Raw genomic sequence first — 25,642 nt, forward strand, 5'->3', positions numbered from 1 at the left:
CGTGAATGGGTCTGGTGTTGTAACTTGCTTCTCCTGGATGGTTTTCGCTGCCGTTGTCGTCTCGCGTTCACCTCCGCTTAGCCGTTCGTCCCGTCTTTCACCCGGATTTTCCTTGTTCTCTGCTCCTGTAGATGCCAAGTTTGTTATCGTTTCCTTTGCCCTCCTTCCAGCTGTCATTCCCTTGCCTCCCCCCCACCTCTCTAGTTCCTCTCTATTGTTCCCTGTCTCCTCCCTCTTGCCCCCCTCCCCCCCTTCTGCCCCTTCCCCCCTCCCCTTCTCCTGTGGTTCGCCTTTCTTTTCTCTTAGGTTTATCCGTTACCCCCCCCCCCCCATCTATCCCTCCCGCCTCGGCTACTTTCCCCTGATTCTTGGCTACCTGGCTATTCTTCTGCTTGTTACATCCAATGATTGCCAGAAGATGGAGATACACAGCAGAAAGAGGAGATGATAGCGATTGAAGTACCACCGTGGCACACTGTGGTAGTCAAGTCATTCACACACAATCAAGAATGGTAATTCATAGTTGCAGACTGCTACGAAAAGTTCTCATTCATCAGAAAGTGAAAGTTTTGAGAGCTATAACAATTACCTCAACAGAACAAGTTCTGTTTACTGAACAGGGGATTCCAGAAACCCAACTCACATCCCAAGAAACAGTATGGGTTGAATGTCATCACCTCATCACCACATTACCCAAAGGGATACAGGTTATAGAAAGACACATCTAGTTCGCCAAGAGAACTCAAATGAAATGATGAGAAGCAAAGGAAGACCCAAACCTTACCTTATTGTCACAACATGCAGCACCTCTCAAGGCATACATGAAATCGCTAGCAGAGGTATTTAATGGAAGAGAATACAAGATAACTCTGCCAAGGAAAATACATCTCCAATTGCCCAGCAAGATACCTCTTCTAAGTGAAACAGTAAGACAATACTCACGGATGCACAGATAGAAGAAGAAACACGCTGAGCTGTCCCCTGAGTAGTTGAGCGGACAGACTATACATGAAAACCTGGAATCCAGCGAAAGCTGTTTGCGAAGCTGAGACTCCAAGGTCAGAGATCATTAAGATTGAAACCAGTAAGAAAATCAGAAAAACAGAATCTATATTCAACCTACACCTGAACAGGAAATACAGAAAAGGCCATTAACAATGGCGCGATTGAGCAGACCGTTGAACAGCGTGTTTAGTGGGCTGCTTCTTGGTGGCTGCAGCGCCGAGAAACATTCCGCTGTCCAATGACACTTTGCGGGTTTTTTGCCTCGGGGAGTTTCTCCCGCCAAGGCAGCGCTTCATCTCGCCAGCAGGAAAGGCTCCTTGCAGCTCGGGGCGCTATTTCACCTGGCAGCCCGATCTTTCCACCCCTCCCCGGCCTTTCAGACTGGCCACCCACAACGCTTGTGACCCCCCCTCCGTCCCCCTAACCTTGGGGAGGCCTTCGGGAACTTCCCCTCACCCCCCTCTATCTGGCAAAGCCCCTCAGCATCCCGACCCATGGCAGTGCTAACCTGGCACCTGGACACCCTGGCACTGTCAGCCTGGCACCTTGACAATAACACCCTGGCACTGCCAGGGTGCAAGGATGACTCTGCCAGGATGCCAGGCTGGATGTGCCAAGGTGCCCAGGTACCACACTGTCCTGTGCCTGACCACCCATGGGTCTCCAATGGTCTAGGGGCCCCCCAGGTACTGTCACGACTGGTCCACCTTGGATTGGATTTGTTTATTGTCACGTGTACCAAGGTACAGTGAAAAGCATTTTTCTGCGAGCAGCTCAACAGATCATTAAGTACATGGGAAGAAAAGAAAATACATAATAGGGCAACACAACATGTACAATGTAATGACATAAGCACCGGTATCGGATGAAGCATACAGGGTGTAGTGTTAATGAGGTCAGTCCATAAGAGGGTAATTTAGGAGTCTGGTAACAGCGGGGAAGAAGCTGTTTTTGAGTCTGTTCGTGCGTGTTCTCAGACTTCTGTATCTCCTGCCCGATGGAAGAAGTTGGAAGAGTGAGTAAGGCGGGTGGGAGGGGTCTTTGCTTATGCTGCCCGCTTTCCCGAGGCAGCAGGAGGTGTAGATGGAGTCAATGGATGGGAGACAGGTTTGTGTGATGGACTGGGCTGTGTTCATGAATCTCTGACGTTTCTTGCGGTCCTGGGCCGAGCAGTTGCCATACCAGGCTGTGATGCAGCCAGATAGGATGCTTTCTATGGTGCATCTGTAAAGGTTGGTAAGGGTTAATGTGGACATGCCAAATTTCCTTAGTTTCCTGAGGAAGTATAGGCGCTGGTGTACTTTCTTGGTGGTAGCGTCGACGTGGGTGGACCAGGACAGATTGTTGGAGATGTGCACCCCTAGGAATTTGAAACTGCTAACCATCCCCACCTCGGCCCCGTTGATGCTGACAGGGGTGTGTACAGTATTTTGCTTCCTGAAGTCAATGACCAGCTCTTTAGTTTTGCTGGCATTGAGGGCGAGATTGTGTCCCTGCACCACTCCACTAGGTTCTCCATCTTCCTCCTGTATTCTGACTTGTCGTTATTCGAGATCCGGCCCACTATGGTCGTATCGTCAGCAAACCTGTAGATGGAGTAGGAACCAAATTTTGCCACGCAGTCGTGTGTGTACAGGGAGTAGAGTAGGGGACTAAATACGCAGCCTTGCGGGGCCCCAGTATTGAGTTCTATTGTGGAGGAGGTGTTGTTGTTCATTGTTACTGATTGTGGTCTGTTGGTCAGAAAATCGAGGATCCAGTTGCAGAGTGGGGAGCCAAGTCCTAGGTTTTGGAGCTTTGATATGAGCTTGGCTGGGATTATGGTGTTGAAGGCGGAGCTGTAGTCAATAAATAGGAGTCTGATCTAGGAGTCCTTGTTTTCGAGATGCTCTAGGGATGAGTGCGGGGCCAGGGAAATGGCGTCTGCTGCGGACCGGTTGCGACGGTATGCAAATTGCAGTGGATCAAGGCGTTCTGGGAGTATGGAGGTGATGCACTTCATGATCAACCTCTCGAAGGACTTTATTCGACTGAAGTCAGGGCCACCGGACGGTAGTCATTGAGGCACGTTGCCTGGTTATTCTTTGGCACCGGTATGGTGTTCGTCTTCTTGAAGCAGGTGGGGACCTCGGAGTGGAGTCGGGACAGGTTAAAGATGTCCGCGTACACCTCTGCCAGCTGGTCCGCGCAGGCTCTGAGTGCACGACCAGGGTTCCCGTCCGGGCCCGTCGCCTTCCGAGGGTTCACTTTCAGGAACTCCGATCTGACTTCGGAAGCTGTGATGGTGGGTATGGGTGAGTTATGGGCTGCTGAAGCACTCAACAGCGGATTGTTGGTTACCTGCTCGAACTGAGCATAGAATGCATTGAGTTCATCGGGGAGGGGTGTGCTGCTGCCAGAGATACTGTTCGGCTTCGCTTTGTAGCCCGTTATGTTGTTTAGTCCTTGCCACAATCGCCGAGAGTCTGTCTGTGACTCCAGCTTGGTTTGATATTCTCTCTTGGCATCTGGGATGGCTTTGCGGAGGTCGTACCTGGATTTCTTGTACAGGTCAGGGTCGTCTGACTTGAACGCCTCAGATCTGAGGCGTGACCAGGTACACGTGACAATAAATCTGAGATCTCAGATCTGGGGTGGCCAGGGGGTGGCCTGTGGTGTCGCGGATGGCGGGTTTCAACTCTTCCAACTTCTTCCATCGGGCAGGAGATACAGAAGTCTGAGAACACGCATGAACAGACTCAAAAACAGCTTCTTCCCCGCTGTTACCAGACTCCTAAATGGCCCTCTTATGGACTGACCTCATTAACACTACATCCTGTCTGCTTCATCCGATGCCGGTGCTTATGTAGTTACATTGTATATGTTGTGTTGCCCTATTATGTATCTTCTTTTCTTCCCTTTTCTTCCCATGTACTTAATGATCTGTTGAGCTGCTCGCAGAAAAATACTTTTCACTGTACCTCGGTACACGTGACAATAAACAAATCCAATCCAATCCAATCCGTGGTTACCCCCACGAGTCCCCCCCAGCCCTCGTGGAAGCCCCCCCTGGCCAGTGGCATGGACCCCGGCTGAGTGTGGCGGCGCTGGACTCAGTCTGTAGCCACCACGCTGGGTTCCTGACTGTTGAGATCACACGTGTCCCGCGCTGACGGGAACCCGGCCCATTGGGGGTGGAGCATCTTGGGAGAGCATGTCGGTGTCGAGCCAATGGCGTTGCAACGACGCACACGCGATGATGCCATTTCTGAAGGGGCGGAGCATGGCTGACCCGCGTCAAACCGGTGCCTGCGCCGATTTGGGCATCGGTGTCGATTCTGTGCCCGATCGCCGATTACAATATTTGCGCCGGGCAATGGAGAATCCAGCCAGGGTTCCTGGTTTCAGACTTCTTCATAATTAACTGGAGCAAATTACAGCTTATACAAAACTGGATGTCAGACAAGCAATCTGGCAGCACCGAGACAGTGACGTGATCAAGACAGGAAAGGTAATAGCGATGTAAGCTGTGTGTGGGCTGGCCCCAGGGCTTTTGATGAAGCCACCAAGGAGTGATTTGCAGATAAGGAAGAGGAAGAAATCAAGAAGAGATCCTTGGTGGGTTCCAGAGACAACAAAGGAGAGGGAAGAGAAGCCATTGTTGAATATGGCTGGATAGACAAGTATGGAACCTAACAAGGGCAACCTCACTGAATCAGACAATGAAAGAGAGGCCTTGGAGGACAGATAGTCAATCATGTCAAAAGCTGAAGTGAGGTGAAGGGGATCAGTAAATGAATCTAATTTTAAGATTATGTTTTCTTTGTTATTACCTCCTCGGGGGCCAAGGACTATGCTCCATACGATTCCCCCCCCCCCCCCCCCCCCACCCCCCCTTCACCTCAGAGTATGAACTCCCCGTAGTTGGGGGAGGGGTTTCCTCTTAACAAGCGGGAACCTGCCAATATAAAACCCCAGTATGGGTGCAGGTCGGAGAGGGTGGCCCTTCAGGGAGGAGTTGTTGCTATTGTAATTATTGTCTATACCATAATAAACCTTTGTTCGTTCTTATCCTATTGTGTATTCCTGCATCTCTTCCATTGGATTCTATACTCTTATTCTGGATTTTCCTCAGAGGACACAGTTTCTCTGCATTACGTTATCAAATCACTTAAGTCACAATACCTTGATTGCATCAATTTTTTAAAAATGGCATTTTAAAATGTTGCCTGATTGCACTTGTTCAGGCAGAGCTTTCTTTTACTGACAGTTGCTTGCAGGTTAAAGAAAACTTCTTAAAATGGGTGTAGATTTGGGTGCAATTAGTGTTGGAACCGCTGATTGCATTCAAAGTGGAAATTTTACCCTTCTACGTAGGCTGCCCGCCAATATCAAAAGATTTATTCGGATATGGCAGGGAAAGATGGCAATCCAAGTCCACGTGTCCGAGCTGTCAAATTCTGGGCAGAATTCAAGCACCTGAAGGTGACATCCATGATTTGAGCAAGGAGCTAGGTTTTGTACATTTCCAATAGCTGAATCTGATTTATGTACAGCACTGCATGTGCGTGCTGGATCATTCAATGACAAGTTGGGGGAAAAGAAATGTAAATATTAGTTGATCAGTTTGACCATAACTTGGTTTGCAACCAAGCGGACCTTTGTGGTATGTTGAAAGAAACAGTGACCGCAAGGGTCGTGGCGGCCAGATGGAGCAGTTTCAAGCAGGAAGTTGCTCCCTTGGATCAGTATCCCACCTACCATTCGAAAACATTCCCATTTTATCTGGACTCAGACCAAACACGTCATATACGGTGTTGAGAAAAGGCATATCCTATTCAAATATTGGCATTGGCTCATAGCCCTGAATTAATGAAAGACGTGCTATATCATTTGCTAAAAAGTGAAAATGGTTCGGTAGATGGAGGAATGTCGGGGTGGGACTTCCACCCAGATTGTCATCCTCACCAGAACCCTGACCCATTTTTATGGGATGGGGCTTTTCAGAAGTTGTCAGCCCTTTAGGGACTGAAAGGAATATCTGGGACACAGCTACTTTTCCTTGATATTGTACAGTTAAAGTCAATGCAGAACTGGTCGACTGAAGTGGTGTCCCACCTATAACCTGAACGCTCCATATGCCCCAAGTCTTAATAACTTTGTGCTTATATTTCTCATTTTCTGGTTCACCATCTTGTTTGAATTTTGTAGGCCTTGCAAGTTTAACTTTCAGAGGTTACTGCCTCAGTTGCCACATTGGTTCATAAATCCTAAATCAGAACATCAAGATCATCAGTATTAGCAACTTTAGATACATGTAAACTACATGAAAGCATGCATTTCAATTTTATGCCTGGTCACAAGGCTCTATGTGTATCTAAACAGCACATGCAGGAAAATACTTGGACACCTCGGGCTGGATTCTCTGTCCGGCAGCGCCAGGTTTCTGGTTCAGCACGCCAGCGGGATGCTCCGTTTCGCCGGCTGCTCAACGGGGTTTCCCACTCTGGGGCAGCCCCAAGCCGTCGGAAAATCCCCGGACTGCCGGCAAACTGGAGCATCCCGACAGTGGAGAATCCAGCCCCTCATGTCTACTGCATGCTAACATTCACTGTCTACTTTAGAGGAGAGGTGTAACTAGGCTTTGGGTCTTCCAGACATTTATACTATGAACACCTGTTCTAAATTCTACATCTGGAAACACCACCACCGGAAGTTCCCCTCCAGTTCACTCATCATGCTGACTTGGAAATATATCTTTGTTCCTTCACTGTCGCTGGGTCAAAACCCTGGAACTCCCTCCGTAACAGCACAATGCGTGTACCTATACTGTACGACCTCTCCCACTAGTGGCGGGGTAGCTTACCTGTACTTCTATAAAAGGTTAGCCAGTGTGGAACCGACCGAGAGTACCCGGTGAGGTTTAACCGGGGCTCATGTATACATCTGTTGTGTAAATAAATGTCTTTTACTTTTACTCACTGTGAACTCCCCTTGTCTTTACTAATCTGGCGACGAGGATAAACCTGGTGCTATTGATGTGCAACCTATCCAGCTGAGTCACCTCTTCGCATTGACTTTATTTTAGCCATGGTGAAGGGTTGGGTAATTCACAATGCCTCTGTTTGGGCTTTTGGATGCTTTTGACCCCGGTATGGAAACCTGGAATCAGTATGCAGAGTGGATGCGGTACCTTGTCAGAGCCAATAACATCACGGAAAACAAGCGGCAGGCCGGAATTCTGCTGAAGGCCTGTGGAGAGCACATGTTTGGAGTAATTCAGGGCCTCACATTTCCGGCGGTGCCCGACACAGTGCCATGTGACCAGCTCGTCATATTGGTGGGACAGCATTTCAACCCAACCCTGTCAATCATCGTTCAGCAATACAGGTTCAATCTGGCGGAAAGGTCCACCGGGGAGACGGTTGCATAGATCATTTCAAGACTTCAGAAAATCACTGAATATGGTGAACTATATGTGTATCTAAACAGCACATGCAGGAAAATACTTGGACACCTCGGGCTGGATTCTCCGTCCCGCCAGGTTTTTGGTTCAGCACGCCGGCGGGATTCTCCGTCCGGCCGCGCCAGGTTTCTGGTTCAGCTGTATTGGACGACATGTGACCATCTAGTCTGCGGGATAAGCGACAATGAGACTCAGAAGAAATTTCTGGTGAAAACTCCCTCACGTTGCAGCAGGCACTGTAAATCTCCCTTTCCCAAGAGAGCTCTGCAAGGGGTGTTCAGGAGTCACAGGGTATGAGGTGAATGTTGTCCCGTGCTTCCCCCTCCATACATTTCCTCTCTGGCTCAGAAGGAGCACAGTGGCAATTCCAGCCTTTGGTCAAAGGGCCAGGAATCGCACTGCATGCCATCCCCATACTCAGCTGATGGCAACTGCGCCCCATGACTGACATGTGGACATCGGGCTAGATGTAATCACTGGCAGCAAGAGGGCTGGTGCCCTGGATGCCCCAGTTGTGATAGGCATCAGCCCCGTGGTAAGGCCTTACATCTGGATGACCCGGAGGAGACTGAGAATGAGGCCGAGATGCATCTCAATTGTATGACTGCGTCCCATGTAGCCCCGATCCGTATTTCGGTGCAGGTCAATGGACATTTACCCGCGTTGGAGTTGGACACAGGAGTGACTGTTTCGGTGGTGAGACAACACACCTTTGACCAGATCAAGCAGGGATTGAGTACCTTGTTGTTGACAGTCACAGCAGCTCGGTTAGCCACCTCTCCGGGTGAACATTTAAATATAGTGGGGTCTACACTTGGTCCAGTGGCCTACAGCAGTCAGTCACTGCACCTTCTCCTTATCATGGTGCAGGGTGATAGCACCTGCTTGCTGTGACTGGCTGTGTTACTAGGAAATTGATTGGCAATATGTCCTTCAAGTGGGGACGGGGGGCTTATCGGACCAGATCGCCTTCATGGCGATTACAAGTTACAGCTTCTCGGTTAGACCGTTATTCACTGCCCAGGACAGAAGATCAATACTCTACATTGGCTGGTGGATCTACGTTCACTAAGCTCAGCATGAGCAATGCATACTTGCAGCTACGTTTGGATAAGGCCTCGCGGAAGTATGTAACTATCAACACACACAAGGGTCTGTATAAGTCAACCCAGCTTCTGTTTGGTGTGTCCTCGGCGTGTGCAGTGTTTCACTGCGCCATGGAGGGCAGTTTGCCATGCGTTTCTGTCTATTTAGATGACGTCCTGATCACGGGGGCCACGGAGGAGGAGCATCTGCGGATGAGGCGGTGCTACAGAGGTTTTCCAATTATGGAGTCTGCCTGCGCTGGAAGAAATGTGTCTTTCACGCAAAAGAGATGTATTTTGGTTACCAGGTTGATTGCGAGAGGCTACACCCAGTGGCAGATAAGGTACAGGTGATGAAGCTGACCCCCGTCGCCATGTGACGCCACAGAGCTCCATTCCTTTTTGGGACTGATAAACTTCTACGGGTGGTTCATTCTGAACCTGGCTACCCTTCCTGGCCCCACCCCTCCATTTGCTTTTGATGAAGTGCCGGCCCTGGGTTTGCGATGCGGCCCAGGTGGCGGCCATTGAATCAGTAAAGTGACAATTATTCTCTTCGGTGGTGCTGGCTCATTTTGACTTGACAAAGCACTTGTACATGATGTGTGACGCCTCGCCATACGGCTGTCCTGTTCGATAGGATGGGTGATGGCCGTCCGATTGCATTTGCTTCCCGGACATTGATGGCAGCCGACCAGAAGTCTGTGCACATTGAAAAGAGGGCCTGGCAGTCGTTTCTGGCGTCAAATGTTTAAACCAGTGCATATACGGTCGCCACTTTGTCATCATAACTGACCATTGGTCAGTGCTCAGCCTCTTTCATGAGGACAAAGTAGCCCCACTGTTAGCATCCGCGCGGATCCAGTGCTGAGCTTTGCTGTTAGCTGTGTTTGAGTACTCTTTCAAGCACCACCCAGGGACACAAATTGCACATATGGACACATTGATTCATACTCCCCTGCCAATCATGGCAGCAGACTCGACCACGGCGGACAAAGTTGTTGCGGTCCTTAACCTCCGGTACTCTTTGCCTGTGACCGCCTCTTGTGTCCGTGATTGGTTGCAGGCTGACCCTGTGCTGGCTAAGGTACATCATTTGGTGTTGTACGGTGGGCAATGGCAATGGCTGCCAGGGGAGTAGAAGGGATTCTCCTCCAAGTTGTCAGAAGTGACCATCGAAGACGGTATACTCCTATGGGCACAAGGGTCGCGTCCCTGCAAGAAGGCAGGCTTTGGTCTTGAAGGACCTTTATGCAGGGCATCCTGGGGTGTCCAAGGTGAAGATGTTGGCCTGAAGCTACGTTAGGTGGCCAGGGTTGGACGCAGATATTGAGGCATTGGCCCACGCTACCCAGTTTTTCAGGCGCATCAAAAGCTCCTTGCAGTGGCACCCCTACATCCCTGTGAGTGGCCAGGACACCCTTGGACTCACATCGATGCGGACCTCGCTGGTCCTTTTGGGGTCAATGTTTCTGATTCTGGTGGACGCCCACTCAAAGTGGCTGGAGGTCTACAGGATGACGTCCATCATGTCCCGGGAGACCATAGAATATCTGCATACTTCATTTTCAGTCCAAGGAATCCCTGAGGTGCTCAGCACCAATAATGGGACCTAGTTTACGATTGAGGAGGTTGCTGTTTTTACAAAATGCAACAGGGCTCGCCATGTCCACGCCGCCCTTAATCACCCAGAGGCTGGTTTAGCACAGGGCTAAATCGCTGGCTTTTAAAGCAGACCAAGGCAGGCCAGCAGCACGGTTCAATTCCCGTACCAGCCTCCCTGAACAGGCGCCGGAATGGGGCTTTCACAGTAACTTTATTTGAAGCCTACTTGTGACAATAAGCGATTTTCATTTCATTTCATTTCATTTCCAGTGTTGAATGGTCTGGTTGAGTGGGCTGTGCAGATGGTCAAATAGGAGCTGAAGAAGCAGACTGCTGGCTTGATGGATACCCGGCTGGCAAGATTCCTGTTTTCATACAGGACCATGCCTCGCGCTGTGACTGGGGTGGACCCTGCTGTGCTGTTAATAGGTCAGCGTTTTCAGATACGACTGTTTGCTTCAACCTGACATTGACGGTAAGATTCTCCATGTGGTGGCACAGTTGTTAGCACTGCTGCCTCACAACACCAGGGACCCGGATTCAATTCCGGCCTTGGGTGACTGTCTGTGTGGAGTTTGCACTTTTTCCCCGTGTCTGCGTGGGTTTCCTCCGAGTGCTCCGGTTTCCTCCCACAGTCCTTTCATTTTGTTTCCGACATTTCCGCAAAGAGTGAGAAGAGAGCCAGGAGTTTACAGAAAGTGTAGCTGACTGGGAGCAGAGTCAGAGGGCGGAGATCTAGTTAGTCCACAGGGCAGTTATATTCTGTCAGGTAAGAGGGGATGGAGGCTAGGCCAGTTACATGCTCCTCCTGTAGGATGTGGGTGGTGAGGGATACCACCGGTGTCCCCGCTGACTATACCTGCGGGAAGTGCCCCCAACTTCAGCTCCGCAAAGACCGTGTTAGGGAACTGGAGCTGAAGCTGGATGAACTTCGGATCATCCGGGAGGCAGAGGGGGAGATTGAGAAGAGTTACAGGGAGGTAACCACACCCAAGGTACAGGACAAGAATAGCTGGGTTACAGTCAGGGGGAAAAAAACAAACAGGCAGACAGTGCAGGAATCCCTCGTGGCCGTTCCCCTTCAAAACAAGTATACCGTTTTGGATGCTGTTGGGGGGGATAACCTACCGGGGGAAGGCCCTAGCGGCCAGGTCTCTGGCACTGAGTCTGGCTCTGGGGCTCAGAAGGGAAGGGGGGAGAATAGAAAAGCAATAGTTGTAGGAGATTCAATGGTTAGGGGAATAGATAGGAGATTCTGTGGTCGTGAGCAAGACTCCCGGAAGGTATGTTGCCTCCCGGGTGCCAGGCCAGGGATGTCTCGGATCGTGACTTCAGGATCCTTAAGGGGGAGGTGGAGCAGCCAGAAGTCGTGGTGCACATTGGTACCAACGACATAGGTAGGAAAAGGGGTGTGGAGGTAATAATCAAGATTAGGGAGTTAGGCTGGAAGTTAAAAGCCAGGACAGACAGAGTTGTCATCTCTGGTTTGTTGCCGGTGCCACGTGATAGCGAGGCTAGGAACAGGGAGAGAGTGCAGCTGAACACGTGGCTGCAGGAATGGTGTAGGAGGGAGGGCTTCAGGTATTTGGATAATTGGAGCGCATTCTGGGGAAGGTGGGACCTGTACAAGCAGGACGGGTTGCATCTGAACCAGAGGGGCACCAATATCCTGGGAGGGAGGTTTTCTAGTAGTCTTCGGGAGGGTTTAAACTAATTTGGCTGGGGAATGGGAACCGGATTTGCAGTCCAGCAACTAAGGTAGCCGATATTCAGGACGCCAAAGCGTGTAATGAGGCAGTGGGGAAGGGAACACTGACACAGGAGAGTACTTGCAGGCACGGAGATGGGTTGAAGTGTGTATACTTCAACGCAAGAAGCATCAGGAATAAGGTGGGTGAACTTAAGGCATGGATCGGTACTTGGGACTACGATGTGGTGGCCATCACGGAAACTTGGATAGAAGAGGGGCAGAAATGGTTGTTGGAGGTCCCTGGTTATAGATGTTTCAATAAGATTAGGGAGGGTGGTAAAAGAGGTGGGGGGGTGGCATTGTTAATTAGAGATAGTATAACAGCTGCAGAAAGGCAGTTCAAGGAGTATCACCCTGCTGAGGTAGTATAGGTTGAAGTCAGAAATAGGAAAGTAGCAGACACCTTGTTAGGAGTTTTCTATAGGCCCCCCAATAGTAGCAGAGATGTGGAGGAACAGATTGGGAAACAGATTTTGGAAAGGTGCAGAAGTCACTGGGTAGTAGTCATGGGTGACTTTAACTTCCCAAATATTGAGTGGAAACTCTTTAGATCAAATAGCTTGGATGGGGTGGTGTTTGTGCAGTGTGTCCAGGAAGCTTTTCTAACACAGTATGTAGATTGTCCGACCAGAGGAGGGACAATATTGGATTTAGTATTTGGTAATGAACCAGGGCAAGCGATAGATTTGTTAGTGGGGGAGCATTTTGGAGATAGTGACCACAATTCTGTGACTTTCACTTTAGTAATGGAGAGGAATAGGTGCGTGCAACAGGGCAAGGTTTACAATTGGGGAAGGGTAAATACGATGTTGTCAGGCAAGAATTGAAGTGCATAAGTTGGGAACCTAGGCTGTCAGGGAAGGACACAAGTGAAATGTGGAACTTGTTCAAGGAACTGGTACTACGTGTCCTTGATATGTATGTCCCTGTCAGGCAGGGAAGAGATGGTCGAGTGAGGGAACCATGGTTGACAAGAGAGGTTGAATGTCTTGTTAAGAGGAAAAAGGAGATTTATGTAAGGCTGAGGAAACAAGGTTCAGACAGGGCATTGGAGGGATACAAGATAGCCAGGAGGGAACTGAAGAAAGGGATTAGGAGAGCTATGAGAGGGCATGAACAATCTTTGGCAGGTAGGATCAAGGAAAACCCCAAGGCCTTTTACACATATGTGAGAAATATGAGAATGACTAGAGCGGGGGTAGGTCCAATCAAGACAGAGATTGTGTATTGAGTCTGAAGAGATAGGAGAGGTCTTGAACGAGTACTTTTCTTCAGTATTTACAAATGAGAGGGGCGATATTGTTGGAGAGGACAGTGTGAAACAGATTGGTAAGCTCGAGGAAATACCTGTTAGGAAGGAAGATGTGTTGGGCATTTTGAAAAACTTGAGGATAGACAAGTCCCCCGGGCCTGACGGGATATATCCAAGGATTCTATGGGAAGCAAGAGATGAAACTGCAGAGCCGTTGGCAATTATCTTTTCGTCCTCACTGTCAACAGGGGTGGTACCAGGGGATTGGAGAGTGGCGAATGTCGTGCCCCTGTTCAAAAAAGGGACTAGGGATAACCCTGGGAATTACAGGCCAGTTAGTCTTACTTCGGTGGTAGGCAAAGTAATGGAAAGGGTACTGAAGGATAGGATTTCTGAGCATCTGGAAAGACACTGCTTGATTAGGGCTAGTCAGCACGGATTTGTGAGGGGTAGGTCTTGCCTTACAAGTCTTATTGAATTCTTTGAGGAGGTGACCAAGCATGTGGATGAAGGTAAAGCAGTGGATGTAGTGTACATGGATTTTAGTAAGGCATTTGATAAGGTTCCCCATGGTAGGCTTCTGCAGAAAGTAAGGAGGCATGGGACAGTGGGAAATTTGGCCAGTTGGATAACGAACTGGCTAACCGATAGAAGTCAGAGAGTGGTGGTGGATGGCAAATATTCAGCCTGGATCCCAGTTACCAGTGGCGCACCGCAGGGATCAGTTCTGGGTCCTCTGCTGTTTGTGATTTTCATTAATGACTTGGATGAGGGAGTTGAAGGGTGGGTCAGTAAATTTGCAGACGATACGAAGATTGGTGGAGTTGTGGATAGTAAGGAGGGCTGTTGTCAGCTGCAAAGAGACATAGATAGGATGCAGAGCTGGGCTGAGAAGTGGCAGATGGAGTTTAACCCTGAAAAGTGTGAGGTTGTCCATTTTGGAAGGACAAATATGAATGCGGAATACAGGGTTAACGGTAGAGTTCTTGGCAATGTGGAGCAGCAGAGAGATCTTGGGGTCTATGTTCATACATCTTTGAAAGTTGCCACTCAAGTGGATAGAGCTGTGAAGAAGGCCTATGGTGTGCGTTCATTAACAGAGGGATTGAATTTAAGAGCCGTGAAGAGATGTTGCAGCTGTACAAAACTTTGGTAAGGCCATATTTGGAGTACTGTGTACAGTTCTGGTCGCCTCATTTTAGGAAGGATGTGGAAGCTTTGGAAAAGGTGCAAAGGAGATTTACCAGGATGTTGCCTGGAATGGAGAGTAGGTCTTACAAGGAAAGTTTGAGGGTGCTAGGCCTTTTCTCATTCGAACGGAGAAGGATGAGGGGCGACTTGATAGAGATTTATAAGATGATCAGGGGAATAGATAGAGTAGACAGTCAGAGACTTTTTCCCCGGGTGGAACAAACCATTACAAGGGGACATAAATTTAAGGTGAAAGGTGGAAGATATAGGAGGGATATCAGAGGTAGGTTCTTTACCCAGAAAGTAGTGGGGGCATGGAATGCACTGCCTGTGGAAGTAGTTGAGTCGGAAACATTAGAGACCTTCAAGCAGCTATTGGATAGGTACATGGATTACGGTAAAATGATATAGTGTAGATTTATTTGTTCTTATGGGCAGCACGGTAGCATTGTGGATAGCACAATTGCTTCACAGCTCCAGGGTCCCAGGTTCGATTCCGGCTTGGATCACTGTCTGTGCGGAGTCTGCACATCCTCCCCGTGTCTGCGTGGGTTTCCTCCGGGTGCTCTGGTTTCCTCCCACATTCCAAAGATGTGCAGGTTAGGTGGATTGGCCATGATAAATTGCCCTTGGTGTTGGGTGGAGGTGTTGAGTTTGGGTAGGGTGCTCTTTCCAAGAGCCGGTGCAGACTCAAAGGGCCAAATGGCCTCCTTCTGCACTGTAAATTCAATGATAATCTATGATTAATCTAGGACAAAGGTTCGGCACAACATCGTGGGCCGAAGGGCCTGTTCTGTGCTGTATTTTCTATGTTCTATGTGCAGGTTAGGTGGATTGGCTATGCTAAATTCCCCTTAGTGTCCAAAGGTTAGGTGGGGTTATGAGGATAGGGTGGGGGAGTGGGCCTGGGTAGGATGCTCTTTTGGAGAGTTGGTGCAGACTCGATGGGCCAAATGGCCTCCTTCTGCGCTGTAGGGATTCTATGATTCTATGGTTCACATGTTCCACATCCCATTCTTCTCGCAATTTAGTCTGATTTACAAACTGCTGATAGTATAAGCATGCACCTCCTGCCTGAGCCTCCCCCACCCCCCAACCACTCACCACAACTGTACACTTGTTCCTTTTTCCTTTCCAATACAGAAGAGCTATAAGCTGGCCTGGAAGTGGTGGAAGAGAAGTAGCTGGAAGAGCATGAAGCCAGTGAAGGAATGGCACAGTCAGGATGGTGACTGTGGAAGTATCGAGTCGCAGTAACTGGCAAACAGAGACTGACAACAATGAAGGTTTACTGATAATTCTGAGCAGCTGCTGGCAAGTGACTCCCTTTGTACCCGTGTCATCCTAGAGTCCATGTGATCACCCGACCTACAGTGTGGACCTGGAGGAGATCCTGCATTTACATTTAGGGCTGGATTCCTCTACTCCACCCGCCGCAAGGTCACCACGGGTGGGACGCGGACCATGTGAAGGTCCATTGGCCTCAGGTGGGAATTTCCGGTCGTCGGGCGGCGAGGCCGAAGAATCCCATCCTTAAACTGAGGAAGAATAAAAATGCAGGTAGGGTAGGCCTTATACATAGTGGAGAAGCTTTGGGGAGTCAGGGGATGAGCTATCGGCCACAGAATACCCAGCATCTGACTTGTTCTTGCAACCACAGTATTTATGTGACTTGTTCAGATACTTTTCTGGTCAGTGGTAACCCTAGGATGTTGGTGGTGGGTAATCAGCAATGGTAAACCCAAAGGAATGCCAAAGGAAGGTGATTAGACTCACTCTTATTGGAGACGGTCATACACCAGCAATTGTGTGGCACACATGTTACTTGCCACCTCATGGACCAGATTGGATGTTGTTCAGTTCTTATTGCACACCTGCTTCATTATCTGAGGAGTTGGAGAGGGGACTGAACATTGCGCAATCAGCAGCAAACATCTCCACTTCTGACCATATGCTGGAGCAAGGGTCATTGTTGAAGCAACTGAAGGTGGTTGGACTTAGGACACCATCTTGAAGAACTTGATGTCCAGCAGCTGTAATAACTGCAACAATCTTCCTTCATGCTCGAGTTTTCCTTGATTCCACTGCTTTCACCATTACTGGCAGTCCTTGCTACCACACTCAGTCAAATACTGCCTCAATGCAAAGAGCAGTCACTCTCATCCCATCTCTGGAGTTTAGATCTTTGGTCTATACTTGGACCAAGACCTAAGACTGTAATGACGTCTGGACTTCGGTGGGGACTGGGGCGGGGTCAGCCTGGCAGAACCCAAACTGAATATATGTGAGCCCTCTTGTATTGAGTTGCTGTTGTGTAAGTGTCGCTTGGCATTACGCACAACTGGAGCACTAACTCATGTTCCAGTCAGATGACAAGCTGGAAAATATATATCTACGTCAACCTATTCTATAAAATCATTATTTTCTTTTTAAATGGACCAAGGCTTTGCCGTGACTAACCATGGTTCATGCCAGAGGAATTTCTAACCTTCAGTCAAACAGCAGAGACTTGTTATATCTAAAAAGGCACTAATGCACGCCCACCCCCCAGAACTGCTCAAAGCTTCTTTACATTTCTAAAGAAGAATTCTGGTCACCGGAGGTGCTGTGTCTCCAGGACAAAAGGGATTCCGACTCCTCTATCAAACATCTCAAGATCCCAGCCCTGGAAAATACATCCACTTGTCCAACTCCCAAGAGAAGAATTGGGCAGTATGTCACGTAACCTCCTCATGCTGCTAGAACCTGTAATATTGAAGTGTGAACTGATCCCAGACAGCCTTCCATTTTACCATCTAACAGGAAGCAGCAGAAAGAGCGCTCTCCAGGTTTAAAATTGCCTCACCCTCATCTACACAGTGGACTACTGGAATAGTGGAACTTTCTCTGTGTCTTCAAGACTAATTCATCCCATTGTGCCATCTCCCAGCATGGAAGTCCTAGCTTCTGGAAAAATGGATCACCCTGCAAAGTCAGCCTGCTACCCACTGAAGGAATACACCATTAGACTTTTGATTCTGGTCACTGGACTCAAATAAATTCATAGCTCTTATTCTTATTGTGGTCTGTCCCGACACCCATTTCTTTCCCGTATCACTTTTTTATAGCATGAGTCTCTGGCCTCGTTGCACTCTCGCTTGAGCCAAACGTGGTCGGTGAAAAGCGGGAGAGGCCGAAAACGAGAATTGTGGCCTCTCCCGCAATTGGGCCGGTTTACGATGCAACTGGCCCATTCCTGTAGGTAAAATCAGGATCGCCGAAACGTGGTAAGAAACCAATTATCACCACTTAAGCCCTATTTGCATACAATTAACGGGAGTGACCCCTTATCCAACGGCCTCCCTTCATTCAGCGGCCTCCCCAGCAAGGGCTCACACTGGCGCCGATTCGTACTCCTTTTGAAAAACGTGAACCTGGCGGAAGGGCTTCTGTGGGGAGTCGAGGAGGTGAGTAGGCATCTTTTCTCCCAGACAACCAGTCTGTGGGCGCTGGGCTTGCCATCCCAGTGCTTGGCATGAGGTGTGGACCCTCAGTTGGGTGTGGGGGGACCCTCTGCAGGGGTGGGACACCATGGGAGGGTGGGGGGGGCGACCGGGGGGACAACTGCGTGTGGCACCACTATGCCAACCCCTGATCCTGTGTAGCCATTCCGGGGGCAACCCTTTTACCTGCCCGTCTGCCCCACCGACCCCCAAATCCCCGACCGACTGGCGAGGCCTCTGGCCATGCAGCTGAAGGCTATTGCTAATAGGGAATTGGCAATAGGCGGGAGGTGGAGAACCTAGTGGAGTGGTGTAGCGACAACAATCTCTCCCTCAATGCCAGTAAAACTAAAGAACTGGTCATTGACTTCAGGAAGCAAAGTACTGTACACACCCCTGTCAGCATCAACGGGGCCGAGGTGGAGATGGTTAGCAGTTTCAAATTCCTAGGGGTGCACATCTCCAAAAATCTGTCCTGGTCCACCCACGTCGACGCTACCACCAAGAAAGCACAACAGCGCCTATACTTCCTCAGGAAACTAAGGAAATTCGGCATGTCCACATTAACCCTTACCAACTTTTATAGATGCACCATAGAAAGCATCCTATCGGGCTGCATCACAGCCTGGTATGGCAACTGCTCGGCCCAGGACCGCAAGAAACTTCAGAGAGTCGTGACCACGCCCAGTCCATCACACAAAACTGCCTCCCATCCATTGACTCCATCAACATCTCCCGCTGCCTGGGGAAAGCGGGCAGCATAATCAAAGATCCCTCCCACCCGGCTTACACACTCTTCCAACTTCTTCCATCGGGCAGGAGATACAGAAGTCTGAGAACACGCACGAACAGACTCAAAAACAGCTTCTTTCCCACTGTCACCAGACTCCTAAATGACCCTCTTATGGACTGACCTCATTAACACTACACCCTGTATGCTACATCTGATGCCAGTGCTTATGTAGTTACATTGTATATGTTGTGTTGCCCTATTATGTATTTTCTTTTATTCCCTTTCTTCCCATGTATTTAATGATCTGTTGAGCTGCTCGCAGAAAAATACTTTTCACTGTACCTCGGTACACGGGACAATAAACAAATCCAATCCAATCCAATTGTGGTTAAGTAAGCGATTGTGGGAGATCTTTTCCTGAGGAGATACAGAGAGGGCATCATTAGCCACAAGTGTGGTTCACTGGGGGGAGATGGGGTGTGAAGGAAGGGTTGCGGGGGTTGAAGGGAGAGGGTGGGGAGAAGGAAAGGTTGGGGAGTTGAAGGGAGAGGGGGTGGAGGGTGGGCTGGGGGTCGCATGGAGCGTCAGGGGGGTGGATGCTCGCGTGGAGGTGGAAATGGCTCAGTGGGGGAGGGGTGGTATCTACTCACAGAAGCTGCCCGGTGTAGGTCGTTGAACTTTTTCCGGCACTGGAGGCCAGCCCTCCTGGTCACACTCCGGCACTCACAGCTGCCGCCACCTCATCCAAAGCAGCACTGGCTGCCTTGTGGCTGATCCTCTTGGACCCTCAGGGGAACAGGATATCTTGCCTGGTTTAGGAGCCTCCCCAGATCTGCATCCCCAGATCTTGTGGCTGGTCTCCTGAGCGCTATTGTTGCAAGCTGGCTGGGGTTGGTCGAGCAAGTGCTACTTAGGTGCTGCTCGACCTTTTTAGAGGGGGGCTAGCGAGCGTGTTGCCGGCGAACCAGCTGGCGAGCCTACATTTGCGGCGAGGAGCCCGTGGGGTCTTGTTAAGTTGGTGTGGGAGGGGGAGGGGCGTGGTTGATGCGGTGAAGTAAAGATATAGTCGTGATGTACCAACGGACATGAGGATCAGGCCTCATGGTCTAGCTGGCCTTTTCCAACACATCATTTCTTTCTTTGCTTGGATTTGAAAAGTGGTGCACACCTTTATTGCTTATCTCCAATGCAACATTTTATACCCGGGCAGTATTATTTCCTAGAACCCCAATATTAATTAAGATACCGCACACTTTTGTCGCAAATGAGGCCATCAATTTTGTTAAGTTAAATATCTCCCTTTCAGAACCTAGTGGAAAATTGTTGGTTTCAGTAAACAGAATGCACTCTCTGGCTAGAGTTCCTTGTAGATCCATTGCTTCTGTGGCATTGTTCTGCTTTTTTGGCGGTCTCTTTCAGTAAGTTTACAACCCTGCAGAATTTTCAGTCAAAGTTTATTGAATAATCATGCAGTGATATTCATCAAACTTCTTCCATAGATTCTGATGAAAAGAAGGATGGCAAGGAAGCGAGGATTCTTTACCAATTATCTGTCATTTGACCATTCTGTCAGAAAACATTCTCCCTCTCTTTGGCTCTGAAAAAGACTCATACAGACTTGAAAGGTTCTCTCTCCACAGATGCTGCAAGGCCTGCTGAGGTTTTCCAGCATTTCTCATTTTTGCTCCTAAAGTGAACTTCCTACAATTTCAAGGCTGGGAATTCATAGAAAAAACCCTTATGAAAATAAAAACACAATGCCAAAATCCCCTTATTGATTCAGAGCCTTCAACAGCCATTCGGAGAACTTTTATCAACCTTAAATTTAAATAACCACAAACCAGTACAGGAAACACATGTCTCCAAAAGATCTATACAGCGTCACCTGGGAGCTGACCAGGAGGCCTTTAAATCGCTTTTGAAATGATCACGTCAGAAATTCAATCATTCATGGTTTTTAGGAGGGAGCAATAAATGGTGTTAATTGGGTGGCAGTAATGTTGAGAATGGCTTCATGCAATCTAGAGCTGCACATTGGGAGTTTAGTCCAACAGGAACAAATCCCTCCCTTAAATTTCATGATCTGCAACCAGCTGAGTGCAAAGAAAAATTGGACTGTAACTTAATTCACTACTGCTGCATTTTTGAATGAGATTTGTTTAATTATGCCTTTGGCAAAGCAAAGATTACTTACACTATCATCAGACACTTTTCACAGTCACATATAAATAGATATTATTAAACAGTGACGACAGGTAAATGAGCTTCGTGGAACAATAAGTACTTCAGATAATGGGAAAACTGGAGAAGGAGCACAGTGAAGAATGTTTAGAAAACCACATTTGAGGTTTGAACCAGTTATGAGAAGGATTAACATTTCTATAGGTAACTATATGCATAAAGTTCAAACTGTCCATTGAATACTGCATTGAGCATGGGAATCTCATCTGTCTACCATCATTGAATCATATTAGTTTGGTGCACTGGAGTGTTTTAATGCCTGATCTTCCTGTAAGATTTGTTGAATTAGTGGAAATTCCCATCAAATCTCATCCGATCTCCTGCCAGAACTGGTCTTTTGAAAAAGATAAGACCAGGAAAGACTGCAGCATTGACTCCTATTGTAAAGCAACCAGTTCAAAATAGGTTGGGTTCTAAAACCAATTAAAATTTTAAAAATGTAGTTTGCTTTCTTCACCTGAGAAAAATGATCTCCCAGGCAGGAATCAAAAATCCTTGACGTGATAACACTTAACAATTTTTTTTTAATGCACAAAAACCCCCTTTAAAAAAAGAAGAAAATTGTGTATACCCATCCACAGGCGAGCTCTTTAGTTAAAAACAAAGAATCCATTATTTTTCAACCGGGAGAAATAAATGCGCACTTTTTACCTGTGAGCCGCCTGAAGCCAAGTCTAGAACATTTCAAGAATGTTCTAACCTTCATTTTTCCCTCTGCCAGAGCATTACAGTGTTACAGAAGAAAAGGCCAGGTGCCATGGTTACTAGAAAGGAAACCAGTTTCCTAGAATTTGGAATCTAAGAACTGCACAAACTGACCCTTATTTGCATTTCCTATCCAGTCACCACCAGACAGTAAAGACTGGTCACGAGAAGACTGAACCCTTTCTGTGGAGACAACCCTGACTTTTATGAAAAAGCAGCTTCAGCATGTCTGGGAGGGGCCCACTGTGAAAGGATACCCACTTAGTCTGATCAACAAAATGATTAATCTTTGTCACAAACTGCCTCATCCTAAACACAAAAGAGACCTCATTTAGAATGCATAGCACTTTCACTTAGATAAAATCTTTTATTTGAAATGTCTAGACTATTACAAACAGAAAATAGGCAATTACTTCACCCCAGATCTACTCCTAACTCTTGCTCAAGTCTCTGAGGTGTACAGTCAAAAAACTGACCCCGCAGACTCAAACTCCACAATGGTTCTATTCCCCGATGTACAACTCCATTTAAAGAATGGTATTACAAATCTTTTGTAGCCAAAGGGACCATCTAAACTGTTAAGTTAAATGTCCCTTTTTCTGAACCTAACAGCAAGCTTGACGATTTCAGCAAACATAATGGACCAACGTGGCTAGAATTCCTTGTAGATCCATCACTTGTGTGGCATTGTCCTTCTCTTTGCTAGTGTCCTTCAGTAAGCTTGCAACTCTGCAGCCTTTCCAGTTGAAGTAAACTGAATAAGCTAAGCAGTGATATTCATGTCCTACAGAGTCTGAGTTTGACTGCAAATCTGCTGCAAACCACAAAATGTCAGTGGATAGAGGCCACAGTTCACACACAGTTGCTTTATGCCTTAGGCATGCTTATATATAAACATTGTATTTCACTGGTAGTTATTTTAAGAGAAAATCTTCTCCGCTTTTCTCCTCCTGAGGCACACCTTCTGTTTCCATGTTGTTCCAGGGGTGCTTTTCATCACCCTTGGAAGTGAATGTTAGCAGGTAACTTAATCAAGGGGCCATCAAAACAGAGCACAGTTTTGTTCTGACCTAACATTCCTCTATGCTAGTTTGTAATCAATGTCGAATTTATATTGAGACAAATACAGTTATCGTGTTCACTACAAAAACATGGCTGGCACTCTTCTTACTTTTTATTACAGTATTTCAATGACATGGTCCCAAAATCCCGTTCCATTTTTGTTATTCTGAATTGAACAAATTGAAGCTACTTCCAGTTTTCTATCTCAAAAACTAAGAACCCAAATTTCCGATTGCAATTCAGCCCTTCACATGACCTGTTTACCGAATCGCTACATATTTAATTGCCATGTCTTTAACTGAGGGCCAGCAGCAATTCAGCCCCCGATCTTTCGTATTTACATTCTCAGTGCACCTGTGGTAAATTGGAAAGATAAAATTAAGCCAGTTGTTGCCAGGTTTAGCTGAGACTAGTGGAGGTGAGGAGGTTTTGAGACTGAAGACTACTGGATGTTTGAACAGAGATTATTAAAGGTAAGAACACCTTTTCGGAGGGATGGTGTGGTAATACCAGGTATTGCAGTACCTGAGAGGTGGATGACCATTGGCTAGACCTAGGAGTCTACCATTGGCTAACGTACATAGCCCTACCCTGAGAGGCGGGGTATAAGAACCAATGCTGTCCCAGCAGCCTTCACTTTCTGTATCGAAGCTGCTGGGTACAGTTCTAGCTGATTAAAGCCGATTAGTATGACTCACCTTGTCTCGAGAGTAATTGATTGTGCATCAATTTAATCAGCTATTACTTCTGAAAGGATGGATCTCCGCATCAAGCCGGAGTGCCTTCAGCTCAGCCTCCACGCAGACAACTCCGCTGCTATCTTCAAGCACTGGCTGGCGTGTTTTATGAGCTTCATCGACACGGCCGCCGACACCCCCACGGAAAGGCAGAAAATGCACCTTCTACACTCCCGGGTCAGCCCTGCAATCTACCCTCTGATCAAGGAGACGGAGAATTATGCTGCAGCTATCGAGCTGCTAGAAGGACACTATATCCGACCTGTGAACTAGGTCTGCGCCCGTCACCTGCTGGCAACTAGAAGGCAAAGCCCTGAAGAAACACTGGAAGACTTCTATCGGGCACTGCAAGTGCTGGGCTGGAACAGTGGATGCCCGCCAGTTTCAGGGAACGAGCACACAGAACGTTTGATTAGGGTGGCTTTCGTGGCAGGTATGACTTCTCCCGATAGCCGCCGAAGGCTCCTAGAAATGGACACACTGGGACTTACTGAGGCACGGGCCCTGGCGGGGTCTATGGACGTTGCGTATAAAAACGCGCTGGCTTTTGCCCCCGGACGCGCGGCGCCCCCCTGGGCTGTGTGGCACCCCGTAGCGGCAGCCCCCCAGACCTATCCCCTAACCCCGCAAACCTGCGCGACGAGACGGCCCACTATCGCTACCGGCCAACGCTGCTTTTTCTGCCGGCAGGCGAATCATCCCCGCCCGCGCTGCCTGGCCCGCACCACCACCTGCAAAGGGTGCGACAAGAAGGGCCACTATGTCGGGATCTGCCAGGCCCGCGCCGTGGCCGCAGTCTCCAATGACTATCGGCAGCCTTTAGTTCAGGTCCCGTCCAAAGCCCACCGCCGCCCTCCTATCCCCTGGCCGCGTGCGAGCCACGGGCGTGGCCATTTTGCCCCCCCCGGCCACCACGCTGGATGGGTGGGCGCCGCCATTTTGTCCCTCGCCGCCGCCATCTTCGGCATCCCCGGACTCCATGTGCGCCCCGTGGCTGACGCCATCATGGATAGGGCCTCAAGCCCCCAGCACAGCCGACTCCACGCTGCCTGACCAGAACTTCCCCTTGCTGCAGCTGGCCTCCGTTACCCTGGACCGGCCTCAAGCCCCAAGCACAGCCGACTCCACGCTGCCTGACCAGAACTTCCCCTTGCTGCAGCTGGCCTCCGTTACCCTGGACCAGAGTCGGCGCCGGACGCTAGCGAAAGCCACCACAACGATCGCCATCAACGGCCACGTGATGTCGTGCCTGATCGACTCCGGGAGCACGGAAAGCTTTGTCCACCCTGACACGGTAAGGCGCTGTTCTCTTGTCACCCATCCCATAAACTAACGGATCTCCCTGGCCTCCGGGTCACACGCAGTGGAGATAAAGGGGTTCTGCCTAGTGAAGTTACCATTGGCTAGACCTAGGAGTCTACCATTGGCTAACGTACATAGCCCCACTCTGAGAGGCGGTGTATAAGAACCAATGCCGTCCCAGCAGCCTTCCCTTTCTGTATCGAAGCTGCTGGGTACAGCTCTAGCTGATTAAAGCCTATTAGTTATGACTCGCCTTGTCTCGAGAGTAATTGATTGTGCATCAGATGGTTTGGCCATGAACTTAGACAGCTTTGGACACAGATCTGATTGCCGTTGGAGTGTAAAATATCCAAGGGACTTTGATTTTCACCAAAGTGACAGCTTCTCAAGGGTAGCATGGTCTTCCCGAGGGGCATACATTTCTGTGCCATAATCATACTCAATGAATTACCCAGAATAACATCCCCCCTAATGATACCTAGTTCCCTCTGGTTGAAAGTATTTGAGCTGGTGCATGGGACTGAGAAATCAAATGACAAGAGAGTGCAATAGAGTAGATTGTGACAGAGGGGCACAGAACAGGGTGTTGGTGCAGGAACTCCTGGATGCTTTGACCTCATGAAACCTGTCAAATCTTTCATATTCTGGACCAATGGACTGCTCTCTTGTCCCTCTGAGATATACCCCACATATACTCAGCAATCTGTTCCTGCCAAGGCCTGAAGTCAGTACCGCTACATTAGGTTAATTGATTTGCCTGGATCTCTCATGGTGCAGGGGAAGGTTTGCGGGTGTAGATGGAGTTGCCATTTTCTCTAGGTTGTCCTGCAATGAGGTGAAAACCCTCTTCGATGTTGGCTCACAGCAGGCCAGTGGTTCCGATGCTATTCCAGCATCTAACATACAGAGAAATCTTGGGAGAGTGCTATGCTAAACCTCCATATGTGTTTGTTGCTCTGTTAGCATGCTTCATTTTATTTCAGGAACCCCTGAGATCATCATTTGAATGCCCGATAGCCAAGGGGTAACATTTTAAAAGCCTTTCCT

This window comes from Scyliorhinus torazame, chromosome 11 (assembly GCF_047496885.1).
Source record: "Scyliorhinus torazame isolate Kashiwa2021f chromosome 11, sScyTor2.1, whole genome shotgun sequence".
NCBI lineage: Eukaryota > Metazoa > Chordata > Chondrichthyes > Carcharhiniformes > Scyliorhinidae > Scyliorhinus > Scyliorhinus torazame.